The following is a 23,862-nucleotide window of genomic DNA, read 5'->3' as shown; positions in this document are numbered from 1 at the left end:
TTTTCTTCTGTCAATAAGTAGGGAAAATTATTTTTGAAATATTTTAGTACATTTCATTACTTCACTTGTTAACATTTCGTTCACAAGTTAAAGATCTTTAGAGCAAACACAATGTATAGCTTGATATGAAGGGATAAGTGCATTTTTTTCATTTCTATTCAATCGGCGCAGTTTTTTGATAATCACAGAAAGATAACATTTCTTGATATCTTTCGGTAGCGTTACTCATATATACTCAGTATGTTTATCTAAATGACTTTTCAGGTCAATACCCCTTTTGTACATATTCTGAGAATTGTTCATGCTAACATATTATCGACAAAATAAAAAAGTGACAAGTTGTGGGAAAGTTTGTCCCCGTCATCTCATAAATCAAATGTTACAATATTCAGTTTGTGGTCTGATAAATATGCTACTTCATGACTTCCTGGACGTTTAATAAAGAACGATCTAGTTAATAATTAAACAACTTAAGTGATTAAGAGGCCGACCTGAACATTTTTAATTTGGCACTTACACAGTTATGTCCAAGAATATTTTCATTAGATGCCACATCAAACCCTGTTTGAATTTCAACGACACCTTATAACAATAGATATGAAAAATATCAAGTCAGGTTGTCTTATTTTTCAAGAAAACATTTTCTTAGGGTTCTTGGCAGTGTTATATCAACCTCATAATGGAGATGCCTAACCACTTCCATTTTTGTAATTTATGTTATCAAATGCATGGTTGAATTTAAATTTTACATCTTTATGCAACTGTCAAAACAATGTGACTCATACGAAGAAACGAGTTTGTCCAGTGTCTGACTGTTTTCTGCTTGTCACAAAGGCACTAACGTAAGAATTGGCAATGATCTCCTCATCAGTGAATGTTTTCGCGTAATATTGACAAATGAATAAGACAAAAATATGTTTATAACGTTTCTGTTTTTTTCTCATTTTCTCATGTGTTTGTTTCAAGTGATACCTTTGACATCTTTATTGGCGTGATGCTACAAGCAGACATGAAATAAACACTTTCGCGTAACATTTGTTGCCGTTAAATCATGTCTCTTTTTGTGTGTCTAGTCTTTCGCATATGAGAGCAAATATTTTATTTAGGATCAATGCTCCGGACATATTAAAAGCAAAAATGTCATTCTTGCACATAAAAATGAGTTTAGGTAATATTCATTTCAATTTATATTTCTCACTTTTAATCAAAACAGGTTTTTTTATTTATCTTAATTATACTACATTTTACGTAAAGAAATATTTTCATTTAAAATATAAAACTTAACATATTATAGTAAATCACAATCTACTTTTTGGAATACATCGATGATTCAACATACTTAAGGTTTTAACAATGACGTACATCAGAGTGTTTTATTTTTCCTTAAATTTTATGTCCATATTTTAACAATACAATCAATAAAAATAACACCGAGAAACGTGATACAGAGATACAGGAATATTCATACGACATTTCATTAGTCTTACGAATTTTTCAATAATTTTTGTATCTAATTTACATATGCTATGTTTCAAAAAACTGTACATTGTTTAAAATGCTTTGACATGTCATACTCAGTTTCTTCAGGATTTTCAATTCTACAAAACATTATATATTTTTTATATTTTCAAAGCAGTAAGGAAAATAAGATTATTCAATCAGAGTGTTTTCTGATCAAAAATAAATCACTATGTCGTTAAAAATGTTGTTTTTATCGTTGTTTTATTAATTTAGAAAAGACAGTATCTGATTTTTTAATATAATTCATGTTATATTTCTTATGAATAAAAAAATATTCACACTGTAGTGTAAAGGAGGTTACTTTTTGAAAGCAGAGACAATCGTATGGTATATTTTTCATAAATGCCAGGAGTATGGTGGAGATGAATTCCAAAACTATGATTTTTATTCCAAAATACATGTAATTCAATCCAATAAATCTTTTTTCTAAAGTTACATATAGATCAAAACCATAATAAAATTGGGTATAATTTGTTACCATTTGTACTTTTTGAGTTTGTATTTCGAAGTAAAAAAACATTTAAAAATCTCACTTAGCACACATTTTATGTCTTTTTTATTTTGAAAGATACAAATCGATTGTTATATATTATTCCCTTTATTGTTCAGAGATCAAATAATCTAAACATAAATTGTCAACATGAGTGGAAGGTAAAGGATCTAATGCCAGTCTATCATACATTACAAAGCACTTAATAAAGATTAAGTTCATATATAACAAAACAAAATTCACTGATTTCCTATCAAACATTTTTTGAAACTAAGGGATTGCAGCAATTAATCATTCGCCAATTCAGTTAATCATTGAATAATCTTTATTGTCTCTATTTAATTTCAGTGATTTGTTAAAGACCTATTGTTCAGAGTTATTCCTACTGAACAGAAAAACCAAACAATGTATTGTGTCAGATGATTTATTACATGACAAATTAGATATATTTGCTTCCCAATAAAACATTGAAATTTAATTATTTTTAATAGATTACTGTAATAAAAAAAATGGTATATTCAAAATTATTTAAAGCACTTGAATTGCAAAGGTATTTGAGCTAAAAATGAAATATTTATTATATATGGAATAGGAACAAAAATCTTTTTCAACTCACAAAATATGTTTTAAGAAAGGAAATGCTGAGTATGTGCGTTCGTTCTCAAACAGACTACGCGAATTTAAAGTATTCTTCGTGATTGTGACACTGTTAAAATAACGTATGTGTCATTACCTGAATCCTTTACCGGCTTGACGTTGTGTCTGGAAAAGGAAACAAACGCGTTCATTTTCCTCTGCCGCGGACCTTGGACCTGGCACACACTAGAACCCGTGTGGGTAATCCTTGAGATTGGCGAATCAAGCCAAAGTATTAATTTAATATACCACCCAGAATGATATCAATCATTGTTATTTATTTGTCATAATTCATAATTCTGTGATAATTTTTTTTCTTCTTAGATTTTTTTGAATGTTTTTTTTTATAGTCGTGAAAGATGTTTTATCTGTATATTTCTTAGAAAGTCATTTGTATTCATGTCAGCTTAAACTTATTATCCCGTAAAATTCTCAAAATTCGCACAAAGCACAATTCTTTTGTATAATAACATTATTTTTACTGAGTTATATTTACATGTATATTTGCACAAATCTCTTTTCATGGTCAAAGTAGTCATCAGTGATGAACAATACATTCGAAATAAGATTTTGGTCAAAATCTGTTAAATAATTAAGCTGTCGGTGGTGTTAAAACAATTAAGAAATTATATGTCATAACCATAAAAACCATTGTGAATAAATTGATATATTAACTTCACAAGACGAAATCTCGTCGTCATTTGACGCCGTAAAAGATTTCATTTTATGAAGTTGGAAATCATGGACATAAAAAACCTTTTGTTTGATAACCAATATGATTTTATCAATTTAGAACTGGAATGTACTTTGGAAGTTTAAGTAACTATTAGTAAACATATTTCTTTTTTAACATATGTCTCACTTTGCCGCACTCAAAATCCCATAAAATGGTCAGAAACAAACAATTTGTTATAATTTTGTGGGTAGCTGGCAGTGAAAATTAGAATTTAAGCCCAAAAAATATATAACAAGAAAGACAAGGTAGATTTTAAAAATGTGGAAAAAATATGGAGAGTTGTTATTTGGTATTTATTTACAAAATGCATGTGTCACAAATGTTTTGGAGGTACAAATTTATTATTCAACAAGACCCCATGCATGTCTCGGTAAGGATGAGGACACTATTTTGGTGGGGGTTTTTACCTAACAATATGAATTTTATTCTCATTATGGAGATAATTCAACATATTTCTGGAAGCACGTAAGGCAATATTTTTTCTCTCTCTGTCATATTTTTATTAAAATAACAATAAGCTGAAGAAAATAAATGGAGATTTTAATTTAAATTCCTTGACACGACAGATAGTTGTGATACATTTATTACCTTACAACTGTAACCTTAATGACATAGTTTTAACAAGGAAATCTACATATTGTCAAACATTTAGGGGAAAAAATTCCGCGTATAAATTAGAAAAAAACTTAAATTTCGTTATCTCAGATCAAAGCAACTTATGAGATTTAAATGATGAATGTTAAAAATGTTAAGGAACTTGTCATCCAAACTTATTCAAAATCAATTAACACTATTAAATTCATGGATAAATATCAAATTTTCTTTTAGCTATCATTCAGTTTTTCATTGTTCAAATAATTAAGAAAAAATACAGAATTTATAATATATCCTGTAAAATTGTTGTGATCGACTATGATAATAATAGTATGTAAAGATACACTATAGAAATATTTTTTCCGAATTGTTAAAATGACTTCATTTCTAATTAACAGAATAAAAGTCATAGACAAGCTTGAACATTTTTTAAAATTAACAAATGATGTAACAAATTTATCATATATGAATATGAACTCTTTATCGTAGAAACTGAATCAATCTGAAGATCTATATTTCTCTTCATTTGAATCTATTTGTATTTCACTGTAAAGAATGAACTATTTAGTTTAGCAGTGATCCACAATACCAATTGCAAGTCATATCTATATTATGTCAAACATCTGAAATTAGGACTACAATAACAGACAATGGATCAACTAAAAATACACCACCAGGAAAAATGGGATTCTTTTCTTAAATGACATGTGTAGAAAATATCCTGTGTGCATCCAGGTGATTTAACATTTTTGTGATTTACTGCAACAAACAAGTATATGATTAATTATACACAGTATACAAATATGAAAGGACTGGCGTCCATCTTAATGAATGTCCATCTGCGAGACCATCCTGGGGGTCCTGATCATTTCCATTTTTTTCTTTTAGATTTGTCAATTATTTAGGTTAAGGTTCATAAGTCTGTAAGATTTGTTATTTGTTAGCAAATACATTGTTAGCAAGTACAATCTATCTTTGGATCGTACTTTGATTGATAAATTTTATACAAATTATTATGCCATTGGTTTTAATTGTGGATTATTCCGTCTACCTGATCAATACATAGGGCTCACGACGGATGTAACCGATCGATAGGGGATACTTACTCCTCCTAGGCACCTGATCCCAACTATGGAATTTACAGGGGTTCCGTGTTTTATGCTCTGTTTCACAGATTTGTATTGTTTGTAGGTTTTTTTTAAGATCGATCATTGTCCGTTATCTTTATTATTATTTTTTTTTTAAATTTCATTATACTGAAATGATACAAAAAATTGCATGGAAATAGAAAAAATTTTGACCTATACTCGGCACTCAGGGCCATTGAGCAGTGAGGGATCTTTTTCATGCCAGCACCTACTGCGACACGGGACCTCGGTTTATAAATACGGTCTCATCCGAAGGACCGGTTACCATGTCCCACAGTGGGATTCGAACCCGCGACATAAGGATCAACTCCTTACTCCGCGACTCCAGAGCGAACGCTCTAACCACTGCGCCACGCGGGCGACCATTGTAGAAAGTAACTACCAATTAAATAGCATTGAATCGTAAAATCATCGTATAACATATATTTTTGTATTGCTTATATACTGTAAAATAACACTAGAAGTGCATACATGTAACGAAAAAAATAAACACTCTCAGTCCTACCTGCGCTAAGAATATTTTTATGAAAATGTGAAAATAATGCACACTCATAATGTAAAAGATACAAAATTGAGAGGAGAGCATAGAAGAACCCATTGAACCATCTAGGGTGGGATCAGGTACCAAGAATGAGTCAGCATCCCTGTCAACCTGTCACATTCTATATGATGAGAAGAAATGTGATCTTCTGAATTTATCAGTAAGAAAACAATGGCCTACCAATTTCTTTGAAGATTCAACTCAGCGAGGGATTGTATTTGCAAACAGGGTCATTGCATTAACCGTTAAGTTTTTGAAATGTAGACCTTAAACAAGATTGTCACTTCACAGACACACACATCCCCACCCTCCCCCAACAAAACTTGTTTTAAATATAGGTATCATCGCTAGAAATATGAGTTAATAAAGAAATTATGCAAGATATTTGTTTTAGCAATGCTAATAGATAAGGTCATTCTCTCAATGGTTGGCACTTTATTTTGAGTTATATTTAAATCCAAACACCTATTATCATTCTTGAAATTGGAGTTCGTGTACTATAAATTAAGACTTATCTATGTGGATTTTCATGAAAAATGTAGACATGTCTGAAGAGTTATTTATATCTGGCGATGGAATAAAATTTCAATCACTTTTTAATAAATCAATATTGCATGTATTCTATTTATATTAACATTTTTGGGTTGTCTTTATTATAATAAGCGATTATTTCTCTTTCGTCCTAACCGACATTTTTACATCGTATAAAAAGCCTTAGTACTCCAACCGTTGATAGGCAACACATAAAGGGTGTCTGGCAATGTACTTCTAATTCTGCTCTGATATACAGTTACTTTTCAAAGAGGGGTAACTCAAAAATAGTTCTATCACTATGTTTTCACATTTTTATATTTCAGTGATTATTTTCTTTTCCTGAATTCCTGTTTTCCTGTTTATGTTAATAAATTTGCTTTAATTCAATATATATATATATATATATATATATATATATATATATATATATATATATATATATATATATATATATATATATATATATATATATATAAAATAGATAGATAGATAGATAGATAGATAGATAGATAGATAGATAGATAGATAGATAGATAGATAGATAGATAGATAGATAGATTAGGGATGTCAATTTTGTCAACAATTCATATTCGAATATTCAATGAAAGTATTCGAATATATTCGAATATTCGATAAAATTTAAAAAAAAATCTGTTTTATTTTAAATATGCATCATCCTACTCTCACGAAAGGTTTAGCATAGGTATACTTATATTGGAAGTAAATTGTATGAAGACTTTTGTAGTTGAACAATAAGAAATTCCAATTGATATATAATTTTATTATTTTAACAAATGAACATATGTATTTATAGTAGCTCCAACTGAGGAATCAGTCGTCTTGCCAAAGGCAAGGTATAGTAGTAACGGTATACTGTTCAGATTTCAATACCTGTAATAAATTACAATTATCTGCCTAATAAGAGATACGATCATAATCTTTGATACAATGTTTTTAAAATATAAACAAATATTTCCATAGACAATTTTCCTATGTAATTTATTAATTTTCCGATAATGAATATAAAATTCTGGATTATATACAACCCAAAATATAATCATTTAATCTGAAATTGAGCCCTTTACAAAACTAATTACAGTGGACATTCATTTAAATTTGTTTTGATAAGTATACTCTCCACGTCTTTTAGACATTCTAAGAAGGTTTTCATTTTGTTGTCCTCGATTCTAGACCCGATCGTATTTAAGTAATAAAAACTATGAAAGTACGTTTTGTATTATACATAAAGCATTATTGTACAATTCTTTAACACCCTACTCAAAACAAAATCCATGTAATTTAGTAATTCTATAAGATAAGAAAGTAGTGAAAGAAATCAGGCGATCGAAATTGATCGCTAGTAAATTAAATATTATATATATATATATATATATATAGAGAGAGAGAGAGAGAGAGAGAGAGAGAGAGAGAGAGAGAGAGAGAGAATATCCTCTTCTGTAAGAAAAAAGAAAAAAGTATCATTTTGGTTAGCCGAAATTCGTTTTTATGATTGAAATAAAATATGTGGAGATAACGAACAGTATTCGAGCTCAAAAGTCCATTAAACATTACAAAATAGGAGCAGAGCAAACATGGACCTCTAAGACATCAGAGGTGGGATCAGGTGCCATGGAGGAGTGAGTATCCCTTGGCGACAGGTCATACCCACCGTGTGCTCCGAGTCATGATCGGGAAATAACGGAAAAATCCGTCGACAATTCAGTGTGTAAATAATGGCCTAACAATTAGTATGAAAAAAGTCAGTCAGCATTTGACTAAAGGTTGTCTGATCCTCAGGTTCTGAAAATTAACTTTTCTGCAATTGAAAATGCTCATAAAAATGTCTTGGATTTCACAGAGTAACGTGTATCTACCCATGGTATTTCTTCAAAGTTCATTAGTAAAGATAATCCTATTATATAGTGAAAATCATCAAATCTCAACTATATTTTCAGTAAATGCGAATAAAAGCACCAGATATGGATTTTCTAATTGAAAACTGATCAAGAAATATATTTTTGGATTCAAAATTATAGGTATCCAGGCATTGGGAGAAAACTGCATGTTTTACACATTTATACAGTATTTTAATTATTCTATTTACTTCAATTGTTATAAAATACATAGTGTAAAAAGTTTGTGTTATCATTGCAAGACATCTCAGATCAATTCTACTTTCATATCATGCTAATAAGTATTGGAATTTAATGTTAGATTAAAGAAAATTTGATTTCTCTAAAAATGAATGTATTTTTGTACTTTTTTGGGGTACAAATGTCAACTTTTTATAATATCATTTCTAAGACTTCAAAGAACCTTGAATCACATTGAGGTGCATGAAATGAAAATTGTTGCAAGAAAAGATTTCAATTTTAAGCTTCATTTTGAGACTTTTTAATTAAAAAAATAGATCTAAGAGTTATCGTTTCTAGCTGGGGATCGTATATCCTTAATGATAGATTGTATTTGCTAACTAGGTCATTGTATCGACCATAGAACTTACGAAATGATGACTTTAAACGAGACTGCTGATATTCTTGTTTCATCAACTTGTTAGTCAATAACTTACCTCGTTTTAGAAATTGTTCATACGTAGAACATGCTCTGGCGTATCGAATCAACTGAGAGATATAAACTCCGTACTAGTATGCAGGTGATAAGGGTATATTGCTGCATAAGGAAGGAAAGTTGACGATTGAAAAGTTAAAGTCATCACGTTTATAATAAAAGCTTGGTTGTTAGTTTACCATAAACGTCTTTTTCTAATAAAATATCCAAATATGAAACAGATGTGCCAGACTCTGTGGTATCTTTTATCTCAAGCTCACCGGGATATATCGTGTCGACATAAGAATGGAAATATCCATTGTTAATTGACAATACGTCGTCGATATATCTAAATGTCGAGTTGAAGACCACAGCAAATGTTTTCTTCTTTTCTCGTAAAAATTTTTGAACAAATTCTGCTTCATATGAATACAAAAATAGGTCTGCTAATAACAGGTCTCAATTGGTACCCATGGGAATTCCAATAGATTGTTGGAAGACCTGGTCTCCAAAAACCACATAGATATTGTCAATCAGAAACTCGAGCATATTTTTAATGTCAACTTCAGAGTACTTGTGTGTACAATCAGACTGGTTTTTGACAACGTAATTTTGCAAATGACCAATGACAAGGCAAGTAAATTTACGAGTTTTATTTTTATTGAAAAAGCAGCGGTCAACGATGTCAGAAAGTCTGGACTTTAATATATCGTGGGGAATAGTTGTATATAAATTTGAAAAGTCGTAAGTTTCTATGTTGTTAATTATGGTAAAATTTTGTGATTTCAAATTTTCCAAAAGTTCCTTTGAATTTTTTAGTATCCACATCTGATTTACACCACTTCTCAAATATATTGTTGCACTGTACTCTTGAAATTTCTCCTTCATTACTGTTAATATCTTAGTGAAGAGTTAAGAAAGAGGCTTTGTAGAACATTTACTGGAACCCGCTATGTATCTTTGTTTGTAAGGATTTTTATGAAGTTTCGGAACCCAATATAGATATGGTAATTCAAATTCATTTTGGTTGTTGGGAACATTAAAAATATTCAAAACTGACATATGATTTTGAAGAATTTTCTTATAAACTTATAGAATATGTGAGATTTGTTAAGGAAAAATGAAAGAGTAAAAATTTCATAACATTTTTAACATGATCATTTAATATTATACGATTATGGACTTCGGTAGGTCGATATGTGGCTAGAAGTACACATGTCAAGTGATATTGACCGAAGACACAGAAAGTACTTGCAAACGTTCACTGAAGTCCATAGTAGTTATATTATATAATCAATCAAAATGAATAATCAGTCTTAAAACTGAACAGACTTAGCTGTGATTACGTCACAATGGTAAAGACATACTTCTTATATTATGACGTCACGTTCTACGTAGCTTTGTTGCAGTCGAACGGTGAGTCGTGCGATATCATATTCCGCGCATGCGCTTTCGCGTCAATATCACAAAAGGACGAATATCGTGACATCCTTTCAGCCGATGAACATTACGAAAATAATAATCTTATATTTGAATCCACCAATCTGGCATACACGTATTTGTTGAAATGATGTTTAATTTTACTTACATTTCTTTAAGTCATCTGAAAAAAATTCTCCTATGTAAATTGTTTTGCACTTTAAAGTGCTCTTCAACAATAAAGCAAGGTGGTTTGATCCTTATCCAGGCTGTGATAAATACTTTTTTTTTTTCTTTTTTCTTTTTTTTTTGACGTCCCTTAATTCTTTCAAGAAGTACCCTCAAATCCGGCCAAAAACAAGCATGTTTCAAATAAAAAATACATTCGAATTCAATAATTTGCAAAACATTGACTTATGTATGAGAAAGAAAGCCAGCTATACTCTAAATATTCTCTATACTTAAAAATAAATGCATTCTTAGATAAGCATTTATAAGGTAGAACACACTTTAATTTCTTACTTGGGACTTGGGACTTATTTGTTCCTTTCTCTATAAAAGATCAAGAATAACGTGGCTTTAAACAAAATTAATGGATTCCTACATTTCAGTGAAATACAGAGAACAGACGTTGAGAAATTCTGGGAAGATTGTGTTTGTTTTGTTGTTATTTCTTTTTACTGGATTTTCATGAAAACCTACTGCCTGGGATTTAAAACAAAGATTAATTTATTGTGGCCTTATATATTAATATTTGAAATGAAAATATGATGATTGCATCACTTAAACTTTTATATGAGATTTCAAATTAAAAAAAATTAATTGAACGCTGCTTTTTGCGGAAAAAATACTTTATTGAGTCTCAAAAAGGTCTATTACCAAAACGCTTTGAGGGCATGAAAGACAACTCATAAAAAATTTCACACATTTACTCAGAAACAATTTCCTCATCATATCGATAAAAGGATATTCACACTATATCATCACTCTTATGGTTGTACTGGTCATTTCTCATGTCATATATTTTACGTACTATTAAGGGGGGGGGGGATTTTTATGTACTATTTAGCTTGCTGTCAATTCCTCTTCTCTTTGACTAAGGTACTTATCAAGCTAAATACTTTAAAATAAATTCTTATGCCTCTCTTGTCGTTACAAAATTTGCCCATTTCGGTATCTTTTTAGAAACGGAATTTTCCTTGCTGTGGCTTTTGTTCAGTGGTCTAAATATGCGATATATCTTTTTTCTTATCCTCTTGGCATCCCTGTATAATGTTGCAGCATCTAGACATATCACTCCACAGATTATAGCCAGTATTACTACCACTCCGATGGAACCAATGCCGACCGCTGATGCCCTGTTGTCACTTGTGGTCCAGTCTTCCTGTGGGGGTTTAATCTTTGGTGACAAAGTAGTGGTACCTAACGATAAGTTTCTTGATGGATCAACTAATGACCCGTTGATCTGGCGATGTTTCTTTCTTTTTCCTTTGTTACAATCAGAAAAATCTTTACTTATTTCATCAGACATTCCAATGTTTTCAAATTTTGGAGTGGAGGACATTTTTGTAAAAAGATCTTTTGTATTTGCTGTCTTTTTCTTTGGTAATTTTGTTGATTCGTCGTCTGCTGCTGTCTCATTATCATCATTTCCAATATTTTTTGGCTGAAATTTCAACTGAAGTTTATTATGATTGTGTTGGAAAACACTCATGTTTCTTTTCCTCTCTGCAGCTACGGTTGCTAAGGTTTGTTTGTTTTCATTTAGGTTCGATGAAGGTTTATGTGTCATGGTCATTAGCATTCCATGAAATGTTGACTCAGTTGGATGTTCTTTTGTAACAAGAGTTTGTGATGTCGGACTTCCTAAGATTTCCTTGGAATATCCACCACGTGATTTTGACTTTGCTATTGTCTTTCCTGATTCTTTTTGTTCATGATGTGAAACAATATTTAATGTCGTGTTTGGATATGTAGCTTTATCCGTCAAATACTTAGATGACGATTTTGAGACGGATTTTTCTTTTAGAGCTTGTTTCCCTGAGCCATTCAGTGATACTGAATAATCTGTTGTGCTATATATCGTTTGCGGAATTGTTCTTTTCAGTTTCTGTTCAATTCTTTGATTTCTGACTTTCTGTATATCATTCTTTAAGGGTTTTCTCGTGTGCCCAACTTTTCTATCATTTATCTCATCTTTCTTTGTCCCTTTTTGAATTTTATTTTCTTCTGTCCCTCTTGTTTTTGTTGCTAGGCTACGATTAGGGTTCCACATTATTGCAAATGTTGAAAAAACTTTGGGCACTACAGTTGTAAAAATTGGTAGAGACTTATTTTTGGAGTATGTTTCCATTCTTTGCTCATATGATTGGTTGAAAGAATTGTATATTTTCGCTGTGGTGAGTTTTGTAAAAGAATTTGAGGAACGGAATTGCGCTCTACTCAGAGTTTTGAATTTTGAATGACTTACTTTATTTTTTGTGCTGATGTCCGTCTTTCGAGGTTGCATTTTCTTTGTTTGAATCATAGTTGCAATGGGAGCTGGTGTTTGTGTGGGAGCAGAAAGACTCCTTGTTTTATTTGTATTTATTTCCCTTCCCTTGAGATTTTTTCTTTTGATGTTTCTATTTTTCTGTCCAATTTTGTAGAACTTTTTCCAATTATTTTTTAATTTGTTTATTCGATTATCTTTACCTACCTGTTTTCCTTGATTATTATTATTATATGTTTTGTGTTTCGTTTTTATTAATTCGTCATTCAGATTTCCTGATTTTATTTTAGACCCTTGATTTAAAAGATTTTTAGGCATTTTTAAAATTTGTTTATTACCATTTTTATTAAAAACAGTGGTACTTTTAAAGTCCTTACCATTTAGTTTTTGTTTAGGTATATTACGAGTTGTCAGACTTTCCCTTGAATTTAAGAAGTCAGAAAAATCCAAAAATGTCTTATTTTGTTTGGATGTATTTATTTTTTGGATTAAAGAAGATGCATGCATGTTTTGATTCGAATTCATTTGCCGTTGGACGTTTCGTGGATATTGAATGGGTGGTGGAGGAGGAGGTGGAAGCATTTGCTGATTTTTTATTGGTGTAACTAAAGTGGTTGTGCTGAAATCCGTTAATAAGTTTTGATTTGGAAAGGTTTTTGACATGATATTTTGCAGAGGTTTAAGTGGTGGTCGGAATGATGGCCAAACATTTCCCTTCCTAACTTTGGTCTGTGGATTGTTGGCTGCATGGCTTATGTCGTTCATGTTCTGAATTCCAAATTGGGTCGGTCTGTTCAAGGACTGTTGTTTCGTCCGTGTCCTTCTCGTAGATGTTTTCTTCTGTGACACTGATTGACGTGCGGTTGGTTTCTTTGGACGAGGTCGTTGCTTTCTTGACGGGTTGAAAAGCCCAAACTCAAGGGCTGGTTGGCAAACCTTGTCGGTAGACCCCGCTGCACATTCACGATCATCTCTCTGGCTTGAAGTGCTTCCTAGTAATTCACAGCTGAAAACTGCAAGATATATGCTTATTAAAGTGCTAGTTATAGAGTCTGGGTTAAGTATGAGTTATATCTCTTTGTACTTAGATTTAGCAATTGTTACGAAATTCATTTCTTCACGTTGTGTATTTATACCACTTGATCACTCGCAGCGTATACATATTGTATTATTCAATTGTTGTTTTCATCAGATTAATATGTATAGTAACAATGTAATACTTGCTATTATTGTGATTAAATAATCGGTAAATAGTTGTAAAAGATGTTGATTATATGCTGTCAATCGTATATTATTGCTTTGGAGTCGGGTTCACTGTATTTCGACCCGGTCTCGATCTCGATAGCATGTTTGATGTCATTTATCACATTTCATCTTTGAACACTTCATTGTCATTGTTTATATCAACTTAATAAAGTAATAGCTACTTGTACTTATCACATTTTGGAAGATAAAATCCCATTTTGTATGGTTATTAATGATTCTCCATTAGAAAACTTCACTGCGTGCACTTTCCCTGATTTGTTTATTCCGGAAATGGCGTAGGGTCGTTTCGGGTCAGCGATTGGTTAATTGAGGTAACCAGTGGGTACAGTAAGAGTATATAAAGAGCCGAAAATTCGTCTGCTAGGAGGAGAAAGGGGGGAGAGAAATTCGGAGTCAGAAGCCGAGAGCATCTCCCATACACACCCTATTACAAGGGATGGCAGACCTAATGCAGACCAGATGGGTAATTATATTAGTCAAGTTATATTAAATAGAGACGCTGAGATATCCCTGTGGGAGGCCCATAGGTAGAATTGGGAGACCCATCGACGGGAAAACTTATGGGAGAAATTATGGGAGTTACAATTTATTAATAAAACTATATAGGACTTATAGTTAGGTATAAATAAAGTATATTAAATTAAGGAAAGTATATTTTAGTACAAGTAGCTAATTTTTATAATTATTTTGGGAGATTTAGATTATTCATACGGGTTGTGGGAGTGACATTACCTTTTGGTGTCAGATATTGTGATTTTTATTATTACAATAGTCATATCAAATTGTACATAGTGTAAATAAATTTTATTTGTTGAACTTTTACCCTGACTTAATTATTTATTCCAAATAAAGTTGACGTACGGGAGTGGAAAGCCCACATAGTTGCCCCACTCTCTCCCGAGGTGGGAGGCGCAACACAATGTTTACATGTACTTTCTTGAAACGTTTTACAAATTGGTCATTCACAGCTTTTTTCAATTCTTTCGTACAAATATACATTTAAAAATTTAATTTCCTGTTGATATATTTTCTTTGTTTATGATGCCCTTGTCAAAATGTAAATTTTGTGTCATCTACTTCTACCTTAGATACAATACTTATATATGAAGCTGAACAAAAATTAATTCTTAACATGGGGTACTTATGTCTGCATTTCGTTATTTTTTTCGCCATGAATACTAATAATTCGATTTATACATTTTTTACTAAAGGACCGATGATTCAGAAAATCACATTGTCGTCTTAATAACTGATTTACCAAGTATTTTCCTTCGGACTGAAATGTTGAACCTTAATTGGTTTAAATGTGACACGTGATTGTCGGACATATTTCTATGTCTTGCAGGTCAGAATTTGGCCGACGTCAAACCATCTTGCACATGTGTATGTCTCTCATATTATTATCATTGTGAAAAATAAATAACTTAATAAGATTGTTTAACCGTCTGGCCACGGAAATATATCGAACTGGTCATTTTCATAGACTGCTCGGCATTGCGTCGCCCTCTCTGAGATGGACCATCCGATAAATTTCTGTGTAGACAATCAATAATGAAAACTAATAGGTAATACTATCTATTTACGGTATTGCCGTCGTTTGGGATTTGCAAATGTAGTAGTAGCACAAATTTAGTAATTTTCATCCGCCATATGATGAAAAAAGTACAGAAAGCGATGTAAACGAATAAAAAAGAACAGGGCAATTTGTGTTTGAAAAAAGGACTTTTCTTGATTTTCATTAACGCAAGACTATATCCATCGTGATATTCTCAATTGCAATATATAATTTCATATACTGACGATCTGGGTATGCAATTTCTTATAGATGCGATTTTATATGTAGGTATGTTACTCACTGTTGTAGGAAATGTTGGCTGAAGAGGGCTGAAGAGAGTTTAAAAAGTGTAGTGTATATACAAACCCCCTCCCCCTCCCCGCCTCAATTAAATACTGAGCACTGTCATTTGTTTATATAATTTAAAATGCCATTTCAAAATATTGCTTTTCGTTTGTTCGTTACTTTTCTTTCACTACGTCTACAGGAAACATTCCTAAGAACTATTTTTAATACCCATCGATCCTACACTTGAGGAAAGATATTTTGTCTATTTTTGCTGCCATTTGGGTGTTAAAGACCTTTGTCGTACATTTCAGGTATCTGTGCTTTTAATTGTTTTATTAAACTTTGAAGATGGCATTCTGATTATTTGGCGCCTAACTGAATCTAGAAAATGCTTAATCGAAAATTATGACATATTCGAAATTCGAAATCCATTACACTCTCAAACTATATGATATAATTTATTGAATCAAATTTTATTTATTAACATGCTGACATTAAAATTCGAACTGTTTGAACTGCATTTCAATAAAATATACATGTGTTTGCATGTTTCGGATTTTTTTTTAGACAGAATTAAATCTTTAAAAAAAAAACAATAACGACCAGTTACGTTTAAAAATTAAAACAGTCATAACCTGATTCTTAAAAGATTATGGTCCGTCATTTTGACTATGTGGTGAAACTTTCATATGTATGATTTTAAAAATTAGCAACATATTGTGTAAATCGAAATGACAAAGGATAAACAAAAGAGTTGGGGACCTGTGTATTTTGCGTATTGCATAAATCACGAAGTTCTGAATTACTCCTTTGGTCAGCTATTTTGTGCATTATCAAAAAAAATTGTCGCGATGAAAATAAGTCTGAAATTTGTTTTTCCTCAAAATTCAGCTCAAGTAAGCTGAAAAAATAAATTTTGGTGACACGTCATTTTAGAGAATTGTCACGATAGTCAGAAATTCTGATTTTTAGGCTGAGATTTAAGAATGAGATCTTTATTCTTTGGTGGACCCGAAGCCAGTCAACTGTTGAACATTTCACTGGCAATATTTTAAGTAAAAAGTGAATACAGTTCTATATGAATAAAAATCATCAGACTGTTCTCGGCCCTAACGGACTTCAAACAGTCTGATAATTTTTCATGCAAACAATTCGACACATATCTTTCATTTATCAAGCGTGACGCTCTGGCAAGTTACAACTAATTGACTACTTTACCGACCAAATTACAACTAATTTACTACTTTACCAACCAAATTACAACTAATTTACTACTTTACCGACCAAATTACAACTAATTTACTACTTTACCGACCAAATTTATCGAGATACGTACTCACTAAGTAGATGTTTGTTTTGAAAGTTTTGAGAGTTATATTGAGATGAAGTATTCACTGAAATAGATGTTTGTTGAAAAAATGGCGGATGGTGGTATGCGACTTAAAAATCATAACGAGCTATTTATATGGCAAGGGAAACTTTCTTGACAAATTAATTGGTGGTGAAGTGAATTTTATGACGTACTCATGAGAGATTACCTAAATAAGGCAATTAGATTATTTTACACTTGTCTGATCAGCAAACACATAATGTAAATGAAAGACTTCTTGATGTGCATATTGATTTTTCACAGTTCAATATTAACTTGCAAATGAAATCGAAAGAGAAAAATTAAATGAAACTTTTTCCCCTTTTAAATACGAGGAACGTTTACAAACATATGTATCAAATATTTTATTTGCATGGAAAGAACTACCAAAGTTTGAACGGAATTGGTTTATAGACTGCAAATGTCATATACAAATATTTGATGCAGTACCATCTGCGTTATCTATGCAAACGCTCATAAAGGACAAGGCTAAGACCCACTTTTGGCTGCTGCTTTGGAGTGTTATTTGGAACGATGCAATAGTTCATATCAAGAACCTGTTCTCTTACTTGTCTTACTATAAATATTGATTTCAAGTAATAAAACACACAGAGGTCACAGGAAGTTCACAAATTGTGTCAGTTTCCGAATGTTCTAAATTCTATCACATGTATATGCATTCCCTCGTATTCATTTCATATGGTTCTATAATTTAGGGACTTTTATTACTTACATATATTCTTAATTTCGTCTTCTTTCGTTAAAAAATAGGAGAAGAATAAATACTGACAAAAAAAGCCAATCAAATTTCATCACGCGTGTTTGCGCGTATTTTCTAGATTTCTGACATATATACTCTTACATGTATAGTGCCTTATAATATATATCCATATTTTAAATTTCAAAGAGAGATACAGCCTATAAAGTATTAGCCAATCAGATTTCACGTGAATGAATGTACATTCAATTTTTATAGTAGTATAATGTAAGAACACATTATGCCTATCTATATTCTAAATTTCATCCTCTTCTTTTGAAATCTAAGTAAGTTGTAGCGATTTAAAGTTTCAGCCAATCCAGAGCACGTACATGCGCGTGTTTTCAAGAAATTCCTTAGATATCATATTGTAGAACCTATAGTATATACCTATGCTTTAAATATCAGAGTATTTTGTCAAAAAACAAGGAAGATATTGAGATTTTACTTTCAGCCAATCAGAATGAAGCGCACGTGCATGCCTGTGAGTTCATGCTAATTTGACCATGTCGTCTTGATTAGATTACTAATGAAATATATGGAGATAACGAACAGTATTCAACCTCAAAAGGCCATTCAAACAATACAAAAAAGGAGCAGAGCAAACACGGACCTCTAAAACATCAGACGTGGGATCAGGTGCCATGGAGCAGAAAGCATCCCCTGCCGACCGGTCACAACCGCCGTGTGCTCCTTGTCATGATCGGGAAATAACGGACAATCCATCGACAATTCAGTGGGTGAATAATGGCCTAACAATTAGAAGGAAAAACGTCAGTCAGCATTGAACTTAATGATAGATTGTATTGGCTGACAAGGTTATTGTATCGACCATAGAACTTACGAAATGATGACTTCGAAGAAGGCTGTTGATATTCTTGTTTCATCAACTTGTTTGTCAATAATTTACCTCGTTTTAGAAATTGTTCATATATAGTGCATGCCCTTGCTTATCGAATAAACTGAGAGATTTATACTCCATATGCAGGTGGTGAAGATAATTGCTGCACAAGTAATAAGGGGAGATGATGATTGAAAATTTAAAGTCATCATGTTTATCGTAAAGATTTGATGCTAGATTACCATTAACGTCTTTTTCTAGCAAAATATCCAAATATGAATCAGATGTCAGACTCTGTGTATCCTTTATTTCAAGCTGACTTGGATATATCGTGTCGACATATGAATGGAAATAGCTATTGTTAATACGTTGTCATATATCTAAATGTCGAGTTGAAGGTCACAGCACAAGTTTTCTTTTTCACGTGCATAAAATTTTGAATAAAATTTGCTACATATGAATACAAAAATAGGTCTGCTAATAACGGAACGCAAATGGTATCCATGGGAATTTCAACAGATTTTTTTTAAAAAGACCTGGTCTCCAATAACCACATAGAAATTGTCAATCAGAAACTCAATTATCTTTTTAATATCAACCTCAGAGTTCTTGTATGTACAATCAGAATGTTTTTGGTTTTTTTTAAAATAATTTTGCAAATGACCAATGACTAGGTAAGTTAATTTACGAGTTCCATTTTTATTGAAAAAGCAGAAGTCAATGATGTCAAAAAGCCTGGACATTAATTTATCGTGGGGGAATGGTTGTATATAGAGTTGAAAAGTCGTTGGTTTTTATGTTATTGATTTTGGTAAAATTTTATGATTTCAAATTTTCCAAAAGTTTCTTAGAATTTTAAGTGTCCATATCTGATTTACACCACTTCTCGAAGAGGCTTGGTGGAACATTTACTGGAACCCACTATGTAAGTTTGTTTATAAGGATTTTTTTTTGAAGTTTTAGAATTCAATATACCCAGTTTTTCTTACTTTTCATATTTATATAATGATAGTTTACTTTCACCTGCATGTGGTGTTTATGACTTCCAGCTTGAAAGGCAAGATCATGATCAGAGTACGGTTAGTTTTTAAACTACAGCAGTATACTGACAAATAAGTGAATATTACAGACTTTTCAACTATCTCTCTATAGTCAGTATTTTACAGATTCTATGGTCGTTTTAATGACTTTGTTCTTTAATACAACCTATCGCTCCGTCGTATTATGACTGACATGTTTTCCTCCAATTATTAGGTCATTGTTTTATACCAATTTGACTGAAAATACTCCGTTTACCTGATCAACACAGATGGCTTACGGCGGGTGTGACCGGTCGGCAGTGGATGCTTACTCCTCCTGGTTCGACCTTTGGTGTTTTCAGGGGCCCTGTTCTTTCCTGGATTTTTTTTTAGCTTTAACTCTGTTCGTTATCTTTTACTTTTACATTGGTAGACACTCCAAATCAATTAACCTCGACATTTTGATGTGAACTTTTTGTTTTCGATCGATCAGAAGTATGTGTGTTTTAACTGCGATCTGGATGAAATCACTAGTTTTATTTACCTGTACTTGACCAACCTTTGAAAAATTCAATTCAGTTTTCTGTTCTTCAACTTTGGATATATCTTAAAATGCAAATTATGTACAAAAGGTACTAAAGAAACTGTTGTATACAAATGAAGCAATTCCAATATTTCATTTTATGAACAATGGAACCTTATAATACATGTTTCTGCGAATTATAAATAATTAATGGTAAAGAATTGTTTCTTTGATGTATGATATTTAAGATTAAATGTGAATTTTTTAATTGTTTTGTTCTAGCAAAGGTCTTGATGAGGACTTTGCATCAATCATCTTTAATTATAATAGTTAGGAAATTTGAAAACTTGTACACACTTATGAATTGAAGAAATTTTGAACATATTATTTTCAGAAAAGCTATTTATTTTGTTCCCTTTGTTATACTTTTCATTCCATCTCCAAATACCTGTTTTTTTATATCTAAAATATCATCTGTAGTTTTAGATTTATTACGGAAAAATGCGATTGAAATGTATCATTTTTTTATGAATCGGAATTATCTCCAAGTTTTTCCGAAAAACAAATGGTAACCAAATTCTTTGTAAATAATACAAGGATTTATAATTGATTTGAAATACAAATATTGTTTTATGTAAACAAAATCTGATTAAACCTCATTATTTGCTAACTCTGTCTTAGAGTTCAGTATGAGTTAAATTAAAATTACCAGTCGAAGATACAGTGTGACAATGCCAAACCATATGGTCTCCAAAAAAAACAACTTTGCAATATTTATCTTGAGTGCTTTGAAACACACGCATTAAGGTCGCCAATTTTGCATAGAAATGCAAAGGAACGGGCAATTTATTTGAAAAAAGTTGAAGGTTATTACAAGTTTTCGAATAAAATTGACATTTTTGATTAAAATAGTTTAAGGATAATTATCCTTGTAAATCACACCCAAAGTTTAATTTAGCTTGATAATTGCCACATGGCATATATTTGAATTGTAAAATCCTATCAGTGGTTTTTGAACACGAAGACTTTTTTCAGGTTTTGAAGACTTCAATGATTCAGCGGTCTTGATAATTATTTTTGGAAGAAATGATATATTATCTCTCACTGATAATTGATTGATGTCAAACTCAAAGTTTATGAAGATGCCTGCAATGCCCAAAATATAAAACAAGATCGTTAATATATTCAGGTTCACCGGATATTCTTTTTTTATACAATCGTAGAACTAAGGAGGGGATTCAATCGGCTTCTTGAAAATTCCTTCATCATGTGCAATAACATTGCTATCTAGAAATTAAAATGACATCTTTATACATCATATTGATATATTTTGCTCCGATCTTGTCTTATTAACACAAATGTTGGGTATTAATTATGACAGAATGATTGAGAGTATCTAATTGATAATAATGCCCTTTCATGGATACTCTTCTTCAGCCCTTTGTTAGGTAAAGCAAAATTTAAAAAAAAAAAGAAAAAGAAAAAAGTTGCCATTTTTTTATTTTTGTCATAATTATATGTTGATTGTGTTTATCATGACTTCAAGTAGATATTATTTTTTTCACATTTACAGAAAGTAAAATCTTTTGTAATCAAGGGAGAACGGATTTTTATACATATATATATTTTAAAGACATAAGACCTGTAAAACATTGAAGTGCGGTTTAAAAGTTCCTAAAAAAAATCCAGACCATAAGTTGATTTGGTCTCAATTTGATAATACTCTCAACCAGAGAAATATTACATTAAACTTTACTTACTGTTTTATGCCTATGTACTTGTCTATGAATACCCTACCAAAGATACTGAAGTCTTACCTGTAAAGAAAATTATTCTTATGATAACCATGTCTTGGAAGAGACGGGATTTTTGATAATCGGGAATCAATCGATTTTTATTGAAGATGATTTTTCAATTTGGTATAATTGCATAATGCATATTTTGCTAGAGGCTGAGGAAAATTAATTGCAGACATTTGAATTCATTTCTAGAAACAATCAATTGCACTGAATATTTTTTGCAACCGTCACGTGACTGGATAGTCAAATGCAACAAATGACGCACGACATTGAAGTTTAATGTTACAAAACCACAAACTCTACCAAATTGACCTTCCTAAAATTTGTTTTTGAATAATTGAAATCAAATTAAAATAGCAAACAACATTCAATAAACAAAAACCAGTCCCAACAACCTTCAGCTAGTGTTGTTATCTTATAATAGACGTTACCACTGATCAATTATATTTGTGATATAAATAATTCTCACTTTATTAGGCCAAGGCTAATTAAAAACATCAAGGTTCTTTTTCATAATTCCGATTATCATAACGATATCAATGAATGACACCTTCTTTTTCTATATTATTCAATTCTTTGATGACTTTCTACAGTTGTGCGATTGCGTCTGATTATTTCTCAAGAGGTCAAAAGCGTATGCTGCAACAAATTGACAAAAGTATTCCCCTTATTTTTCCTGACTACTAAATGAATTATTGTAAGATTAATATAAAGTAAAAATTATGTATGTTTTCCAAGCAAACTTTCTATAAAATATTTAAACGAAAACGAGGGTTGTCCCAGAAAAAAAAACATTTTCAATATTTTTTTGTTTCACTTATATTGTAAAGTTAAGAATTGGCAACTATCCTTATCAACATTTTATGAATGCTCATCGATACTTTAACAAACAACATTTTCCTCTAAGAACGAATCTCAAATAAAAGCTTTTGGTGCAACAACGACGACGTCAAAAAGTAGTTCGTGAAGTTTGTGAATTTGTTAAGAAATTGCGCGTCATCTCTTTTGAATATGAAAGATTTGATGTACACAGAAATTTGACACTACATTGGATTTTCTGTAAGTAAGAAAAGTACCCATCTCCGACACAACAGCACCCGTCTGTAGCTCTCATCGTGTAACTAGTATAGAACTAAAATTCACTTTCACAGTGTTCTAAAATCATTCTAGTTGAATTGTGTTCTGTTGGTTAGCTAAGAATATTTTTCTGTAGAACAGAATAAGAAACATTCAACAACATATAATTTACTGAAGTCTTAGAGAGGGATATTGATCCATTTAGGGTTTTTTTTTTTACACGAATCGGTACTAGTATTCAAAGGATAATATTTCTAGAAACAAAAAATAACTGTAAATTGTACAGTCAAACTTCGTTATCTCAAACTCAACGGGACCGGAAAAAAAACTTCGAGATATCCGATAATTCCTGATATCCAGAGTAAAAAACTTTAAAAAATAAGGGGTTCTATACATTTTACACGTATTTTGAAAATATCTGTAATTTAAACTTTTCAAATATATTAAATGAAAAATACTGGAGGTATTCTTATAGTATAGAATAAAGTGTGATGTAAAGATTTTTTTTTAATTGTTGATACACCTATAACCACAAATAAATATTGTTACCTCGAACATTGAATCCTAGTAGTGATTTGATATGTAGTGTGTTCCGAAGAAATAATATGTTAAAAAAATGTTAAGTATATATCAACACAAATGCTAGACATTTTAATGTTCATCACATAATACTAATTTAGGATCTTTTGTCTTGAAATTTGATAAATATCA

The sequence above is a fragment of the Saccostrea echinata genome, unplaced genomic scaffold (genome assembly GCF_033153115.1).
Source record: "Saccostrea echinata isolate AGI-Se365-2 ecotype Australia unplaced genomic scaffold, CSIRO_AGI_Sech_v1 ptg000009l, whole genome shotgun sequence".
Lineage (NCBI taxonomy): Eukaryota > Metazoa > Mollusca > Bivalvia > Ostreida > Ostreidae > Saccostrea > Saccostrea echinata.
This window is presented reverse-complemented; position numbering follows the sequence as displayed.